The following is an 8,733-nucleotide window of genomic DNA, read 5'->3' on the forward strand; positions in this document are numbered from 1 at the left end:
GACATACATTAGAATGATTTAGTACAAAAGTAAGACTTGCAGTTAAATTTAGACTCAGACCATACGTGCTTAAGTTCAAATTATCAAATAATGGGTGGTCATAGGTTCGCTTACTTAGATTTCAATCAAAATAGGAGAATATGCGCAAGCAAATGTCATGTCCCCCAGTGCTCTACACATCCTCCAAATTTTCTCTGCAGCAGTTAAATCCAGCCCAATTTCCACTCCTGTGAGAGTCGTCTTTTCTGCTTGCCCTGCTCAAATCTCAAGCCTTTTACGGTAAGGAATATTATGCTACTGCTATTTGTTGATATATAACAATCGTTTGAGCCCCTCATTGGGGCTCATGTTCATCCATAACCATAGAATACTCCACCCAATAACATGGAATTAATGGTTAATTTGTAGAAAGAAAAACACCCAACCAATTAACTCATTTACCTGAGACAATCTTTGCAAATGCCAGCCCCATTCCAATGTCTGAATACGAAAAAGACATGATTGCAGCGACGGTGGAGAGCCATGATAGCTTATGAAAGTTTGGGATTTGATACAAAAGAATTTCAACAATTCCAATTGCAATCATGTATTGATTATTGGAAAACTTGCATTGCGCTCCATGGCCTTCTTTGTGGAAACAATTCGATCTGCGTATGGCCCTGAAAGTTTGTTGAAAAACAACCAAACCGAACATAATTAGCTCCAGCTTAATTAAAAAGTTAATTAATGTAGCTTAATATAATTCGCTTACTCCATGCTTATTGATGTTGTGATGGTATAGCCTACTAGCATCCCAGTAAGGGGTATAAACTGGACCAACTCACAAACCTTGTACTTGTTTCCACCTAATAAATATAAACCATCCAGAAAAATCAAAATCAGATTCAACATAACTTTACCTTGATGTGATTGGATGTAATGCTTACTTTGTATTGTATGATATATATGAACAGTAAACTTACCTAAGTAACATTTGACAGCCTCCCCATATGAGCAATTTCTCTTTCTAGAGTGTGGAGCCCTGTAACAATCTGCTAAGAGACCCGCTGTATATAATGATATGGCTGAGAAAATTAAAACAGTTGCAATGCCGGTGATCCATCCCAGCTGTACTATCCCCAGGCCAGTGACAGCACTCCAGATCCCACTATGGCTGTAATTATATGTGCACTTGCAGTCCACACGGTCCCTGTGTAACCTGTTGGTTTTGCATGAAAACAAAGAAGAGAAACAGATGAAAGAAAGAGAACCGAGACTAGAAAATGATGCTCTGTTTTTTTATTGAAAAACAGGGATAAACTTATACAAAATACCCGCCACTGTTTCACCTAATGGAATTAAAAATTTCAAATTTAAAACAAAACACCAACTAATACACGTACAGGCATAAGTAAAATTACATTTAACCAAATCTAATACACCTAAACACATCACTGAACCAATCCATAACAGTGACCCAAAAACTGCTTCTGCATGAACAGTGGGAGACCAAACGGCGGCAAAACATGCAGTTCAAATTTTTCTGCCAACTTCTTCATTTCCAGCATGATATCACCATTCAACACTCCTCCTTGATATCATTGCTTGAAACACCAAGTCTAAACTGAAGATATTCAAACTTGCCTTTGGATAATGGCTTAGTCATGATGTCTGGGACCTGTTCTTCTCCCTGGCAGTGTATCAACTCAACTTCACCATCTTGTTCAGCTTCCCTTACTGCATGGAATTTTATCTTTATATGTTTGGTACGACCATGATGAACTGGGTTTTTGGCCATAGCAATTGTAGACAGATTGTCACAAAAAATCACAATAGGCTGTCTCCGAGTTTGCTTTAGATCATTCAAAATTTTCCTAAGCCAAATGGCTTGGTTCACGGCAGCAGCAACATAAATGTATTGTGCTTCTACTGTAGACTGAGCTATCGTTTCCTGCTTTTTGGATAGCCAACACACAACACCTGAATTCAAGAAAAACACATAGCCAGAAGTACTCTTCATATCAGCAATTGATCCAACCCAGTCACTATCTGAATATCCCACAAGCTAGAAATTTTCAGACTTCTTGAACCACATATCAAGTCTAGGATTACCTTTAATATACCTGAGCACCCTCTTGGCTGCCCTGAAATGGTTTTCACTTAGATTACTCATAAACCTGGAGAGAAGACTTGTTGCAAACATTAAATCAGGCCTGGTTGCTGTTAGATATAGCAAATAGCCTATTAAGCTTATGTATAGACTCTCATCTACCTTCACAACCCTATCCTCTTTGTTCAGTTTTTGAGTTGCAACCAGCGGTGTACTGACTGACTTGCATTTATCCATGCCAAACCATTTAAGAACCTCTACAGCATAGTTCCTTTGATTAACAAATATCCCACATGAAGCTTGATTAATTTCCATACCGAGGAAGTAAGACATTTTCCCAAGGTCTGTCATTTCAAATTCATAATGCATGGCTTCCTTAAACTCATTCAACTTACTTGGACTGCTTTCGATAATTTGGACTGCTTCTGGTAATAAGAAGATCATCTACATATAGTGAAACAATAATCAATTCACCTTCCACCTCTGTCACATATAATGTGTACTCATTGGGACTTCTCAAATAACCCAAGCTGCTCAAATAACCCAAGCTGCTCAAATAATCATTGATTCTGCTATACTAGGCTCTAGGGGCCTGTTTTAGGCCACACAAAGTCTTCCTCAAAAGGTATACTTTATTCTCTTGGCCTTCAACCTGGTACCCTTCCGGTTGCTCAATATAAATCTTTTCATTGAGCGATCCATTCAAAAACATAGACTTGACATCCAGTTGGAAGATTTTCCACTCTAATTGTGCAGCCAAAACAAGTAACAACCTGATTGTATCATGCCTAGCCATGGGTGCAAATGTATCTTGAAAATCAATTCCATATTGTTGAGCAAATCCCTTGACAACCAACCTTGCTTTGTGCTTATGAACTGAACCATCAGGATTAAATTTCTTCTTGAAAATCCACTTGACTTGAATCACTTTTCTATCATTTGGTCTGTCCACAAGCTTCCAAGTCTGATTTTTCTCTATCATTGCTAAATCCTCCTGCATAGCAACTCTCCAAGCTTCAGATTTTGCTGCTTCAGTGAAGCTTGTTAGTTCAAGTGCAGCCATATTACACCTCTCATATACCTCAGCCAACGATCGGGTACCTCTAACCAAGAGCTCTTCTTCAGTTTCACTTCCATCTTCTTCAACAACTTTATCACCAATAGCTTCAATCAGTCGTGGACTTTCTCCTTCATCAACTTTGTTCTCTTCCCAATTCCAAACACCTTTCTCATCAACCTTAATATCTCTAGTGACATGGATCTTCTTGGTTTCTAGACTATGCACTCTATATGCCTTAGATTGATTACTATATCCAATAAGAATTCCTATAGTTGCTTTGTCATCCAGCTTCCTCCTCTTGACTGCTGGAACAAGGACATAACAAATGCTGCCAAAAACCCTTAAATGGTCCACAACTGGTTTGATTCCATACCAAGCTTTAGAAGGGGTTTGGTTGATCAAGGCTTTTGTGGGAAGTCTATTAAGCAAATAGACTGAAGTGTTTACAGCTTCTGCCCAAAAACATTTCGGCAGTTTCTTCTCAGCCAACATGCATCTCGCCAACTCTACAACGATCCTATTCTTCCTCTCTCTTACTCCATTCTGCCGTGGAGTATAAGGACTGCTATATTGGTGCTTAATCCCTGCCTCTATACAGATTGTTTCTAACTCTTTTGATGTATACTCACTCCCATTGTCACTCCTCACCATTTTGATACTCAAACTAGTTTGGTTTTCAACCAGCAGCCTAAACCTCCCAAAAACTCCAGCCACTTCATTTTTTTGCTTCAAGAAATACACCCAACACATTCTAGACTTATCATCAATGAACAAGACAAAATACTTACTCCCATTCAAAGAAGATGTTTGCATAGGTCCACATACATCCGTGTGGATGAGTTGGAGTTTTTCTACAGCTTTCCAAGCTTGGTTTACAGGAAAGGGTGGTCTGCTCAGCTTGCCAAGTTGACATGCATGGCATATGGATTTAACTTCATCAATTTCAAGCATGTTCTAGACTAGTTGTTTGGTCTGAATTTATTTGAGGTCGTGGTAGTGATAATGGCCAAAACGTTTATGCCAAATTTCAGATTCATCTAGCTTAGCACTATGAGCTTTGAATTCCAATTTTTTCCAGTCAATGGGAAAGCTTTTTCCCATCATTCTAACCCTCATAAGTTCACAGCCTTCACCATCTAGTATTTTACAAGATTGATTCTAAAAATGGAGGACATATTTTCTCTCTAACATTTGTCCTACACTAAGTAAACTTTGATTTATTTCAGGAAATAGTAAAGATCTCTCTAGGTTCATTAATTTCATAGCCTGACTCCGTACTGGAAACAAAAAGTGGAACTTTATCACTAGTATAAATTGTAGCAACAAGTATCCCCAAAGTACCCAATTTTCTCATTCATCGATATCAATGCATTTGGAATGTTGAGCTTCTATCAAATTTTGCATCCTTATAATAATTGATTTGAGAATGTATATATGTATGTCATGGAAATATACAAATGTATAATAACAAATTAAAAAGCTACTTACTTTAGCCCGCATTGCCACAGCCTTGACCCTAGCAACTCCAATTGATGAGCTCTTACCCTTCAAGATTTTAGAAACATTTTAAGTCAGAAATCATAATGCAAGAATGTGATTCAGGAGAATTGTTGATGCGTGATTCTAACACCAAGTAATCGACACGTGCGTAACGTTGATTGGTCAAGAGACACACGTGATTATGGATAGAAAAATGTGAAATAAATGCAATGAGAACTTTTTAAAGTGGTTCGAATGCTAAGGTAGCAAGTCCTACGTCCACTGATTTGTATTAGTATGGTGGGTCAGGTCGCAACAGCGGACTGACTTACAAATGATTAGGAAAAGTAAATACAAAATTTTCAAGAGAGAGAGAGAGAGAGTTCAGGTGTAAAAATGGCCGAATCCCCTTAATGAAGAGGTCTTCTCCTTTTTATAACCAGATGAGGGCGTGTAATCATCATTAAATCCATGGGTTGGTGTGAGTGTCAAGACATAATCCGGCTTTACGTCCCATTGCCCACTTCCTAAGCTGATTTCACGCGATTTATTGCAGGGAAATGGACACGTGGGAGCTCCATAGCGTTTGGCAGACCTGACGTGCGCTTACCGTTCTGAACGGAGCAGGTCACACTTCATCACGTGACTCCCCCACGTCAGCCCTTGATTTCCCAGGCATAACAAGAATTAACTTAGTTATAAGGATACCTTGATTCTAGCATCTAGACGCTTGAACATTGGAGCATTCTTTAACATGTCCGATATGATCATAAACCTATATAAATTTCGTATTGTTTTCAAAATAATTCGGTCAATATGGTAACAGGTGACCAAATATCTCAAGTTACAACACAGTTAGCTTGATCACTATGACCAAAATAGTATATATGATATAACACCTGACTTTGCTACCCCGAATGAAAACATGCTCAAGCTGTGAAACCTTTCCATCCTGTTGAAGAAGAAACTGAATTCAGTAACCGATGGGTACGAAATGAAAGATAAAAGCAAATATGTGAAGAGAAAGTAATCACAATAGCAGGGATAATAATTATGAGTGCACTATAAAAGCAAATAAGAGATCCAATCCAACTCATGTAAGAACTAAAGCCATTACCCATGAAAAAGAAAAGGCACAAGATGGTTTATGTTATTTTGATTGGGGTCTTTTGTATGTTTTCGTTTGATTTAATACTCTTTGTATGGTAAATACTTGTGGAGAAGAAAGCAATTTACCAGCCAATTTATCAGCCATGAACACACGACCATCCACTGTAGTATTGGTGAGTGATCCACAGCCTAGGAGGTAATTATCTTTGGGAGCAAATTAACAACAACCAAAACATGCTAAACACAAGACTGACAAAACCCAGATTAACAAATGAAACCCTCTACAATCCATCATAAGAAAGTCTTGAAATTGATTAAGCAATAAAAAGCTTGGTCCTCTTAGAGCTTACAATGAAACAAAATCTAGGGTTGCAATACAAAAATAAAAATACAAAAACTTATTGCTGCTAATTTAAAACACAACTGGAATCAATAACCCATGTAGAGATACGAATAAAGAAGAGAAAATATGTCACCTTGAAGATCATTCAAGCTCCAAAAAAGAGAGAGAGGACTTAGATTTGTGAATTCACAAGTAAACAGCAAACTCTGAGGACCCTTTTGGAGTATTTGAGAACGTTAACTACATAATAGGAAAATATTGAAAACAAAAATAGTGGAAACAAATCTAGCCAAGTGCGTCGATTTCCGACAAGGGAGGAACGCGTCATCGATTTCCAACGAGGGAGGAACGAGTTGTCGCGATTTCAGAGACTAGAGTTGCGATTTCAGCAAGGGATGGTTGCGATTGGCACGTGTCATCAAGATTGAGTTTTGATTTGTGATTTTTTTCAGATTTTCGCGATTTCATTCAAATTTTTTCAGAGTTTTTTGCGCGTAGAGGAACTGAGGAAGAAGAAATTGCGCAGCGCAAAGGGAGAAATTAAGGTCTTTTTCGTTTTTCAGTTGGACCAGTTTTTCTTGCAGTCCAGTTGGACCGACAGTCCGAACTGTTCACGCGGTCCATTATAGGTGAAAACGGTTTATTGCATAATAGCGGGTTTAATGTTGACTCGAACTGGACAAGTAACCGGTTCACGGTCTAACCGGTTGGACCGGCCGGTCCGGTCTGACTTTTAAAACAGTGCTCTAACCCTGACACTTGGTAACTTCCAAGCCGCCGCAACCCCCCCCCCCCCCCCCCCCCCCCCCCCCCCCGGTTGGCCCGTCGTGACTTGCAAATCCAATCGCGATTGGGTTGATTTTTCGACCAAATTTCGATTGATTATAACGTAAAAAATACAATCAGACACCACCCCTTAAACCACCAGCCTTTATTATACAAAACCCTTCTAACCCCGGCACTTGATAGCCCCTTGTTTGTCCACAGTCAAATTAGGGATTTTGGGAATAGTAAAAAGCCGTAACCCAACCCAAAGAAGGCCTTGGGTCCCAATTAAACCAGCCAGTCCGGGCCGAGTTCCTAATCATTGTTAAAAACGATGAACTTGATATTTTTTATAGGTATCAGTTGGTCCCAAACTTGTTCTATCAACGTTTTGATTCAATTATAAGATAATACTGTCAAACCCAGAATTCAGATTATGTAAAAGAAAATTCAGAATTCCTTAAACAACAATGGCTCCGTTTGGTTCACAATTTTGTGCTTTTGGGAAAAGTTTTTTGAAAAAAGTTAAAAAAAAAAAGTTGAATTGGGCGGGTATTACAATGTAGGATTTACAAATTGTAAAATACCCCCTATGTTTGTTTTTTTACAAAACACCCCTTATAATAAAACATTAAAAGTTAACAAAAACACCCCCAATCCACTCTCAAATACGGATAGCCGGCCACCACCGCCGGAGGGTGACCGGAGTCGCCGTAACAAAAACATTAAAAATATTTAGGGGTATTTAATTGAATTAACAAATTTAGGGGGTTTAAAAAATGTTGAATAAAGTTGAATAATATTGTGAGTTTTTAGGGCTCCGTTTGGTTGCCAATTGGGAATACTACTTTTTGTATTCCCAAAAAAGTTAAACAGTAAAATACCCAAAAACTTTGATTTTTGGGAATACTACTCCCAATATTATTTAACTTTTTTTAAACCCCTTAAATTTGATAATTTAATTAAATACTCCTAAATATTTTTTTAAAAATTACAAAAACACCCCAGTAATTCATATTTACCAGATTCCGGCCACCACTGCTGGAAAAGTGCCGGAATCTGTTAGGATGGCGCACTACCGGCTGAATCTGGCCGGTAGTGCGCCGATCTAGCCTTTTCCGGTCAGATCCACGGTGGATCTGGCCGGAAAAGGCCAGATCTAAGGCCAAAGATCTGGCCGTTGACGGCCAGATCTTTGGCCGTAACGGTTTATAACGACGGCCAACAAACGGTCGTCGTTGACCATCAACGACGATCGTTTGTTGGTCGTCGTTGACGAGAAAATACGGCCAGATCTGGCCGTAGATCTGGCCTTTATCGGCCAGATCCACCGTAGATATGGCCGACAAAGGCCATATCGGCGCACGACCGGCAAGATCCAGCCGGTCATGGCCAATACGGTGAACCCGGCCACCCTCCGGCGGTGGTGGCCGGCTGTCCGTATTTGACATTGGGTTGGGGGTGTTTTTGTTAACTTTTAAGATTTTATTATAGGGGGTGTTTGTAAATAAACAAATATAGGAGGTATTTTATAATTTATAAATCCTACATCGTAATACCCGCCCAATTCAACTTTTTTTTAACTTTTTTCAGAAAACTTTTCCCAAAAATACACAATTGTGAACCAAACGAAGCCTAGGTATTTTACTGTTTAACTTTTTTGAGAATACTAAAAGTTCCCAAAATCCAACCAAACGAAGCCAATGTTTCTTAGTTAACTTTTACCCGTTTATTACTTCTAAAACTTATTGCAAATTGAAATACACCGGTTTTTTTATATTTTACTTTTCCTAACATGGGTGTTTGATAATCAGATTAAGTTGAGTATAGTACTATAGTTTGTTAAGCACTGATCATTACATCTGCTACTTTCAGTATGCAAATAAC

Source organism: Pistacia vera, unplaced genomic scaffold, assembly GCF_008641045.1.
Source record: "Pistacia vera cultivar Batoury unplaced genomic scaffold, PisVer_v2 Contig31, whole genome shotgun sequence".
Taxonomy (NCBI): Eukaryota; Viridiplantae; Streptophyta; class Magnoliopsida; order Sapindales; family Anacardiaceae; genus Pistacia; species Pistacia vera.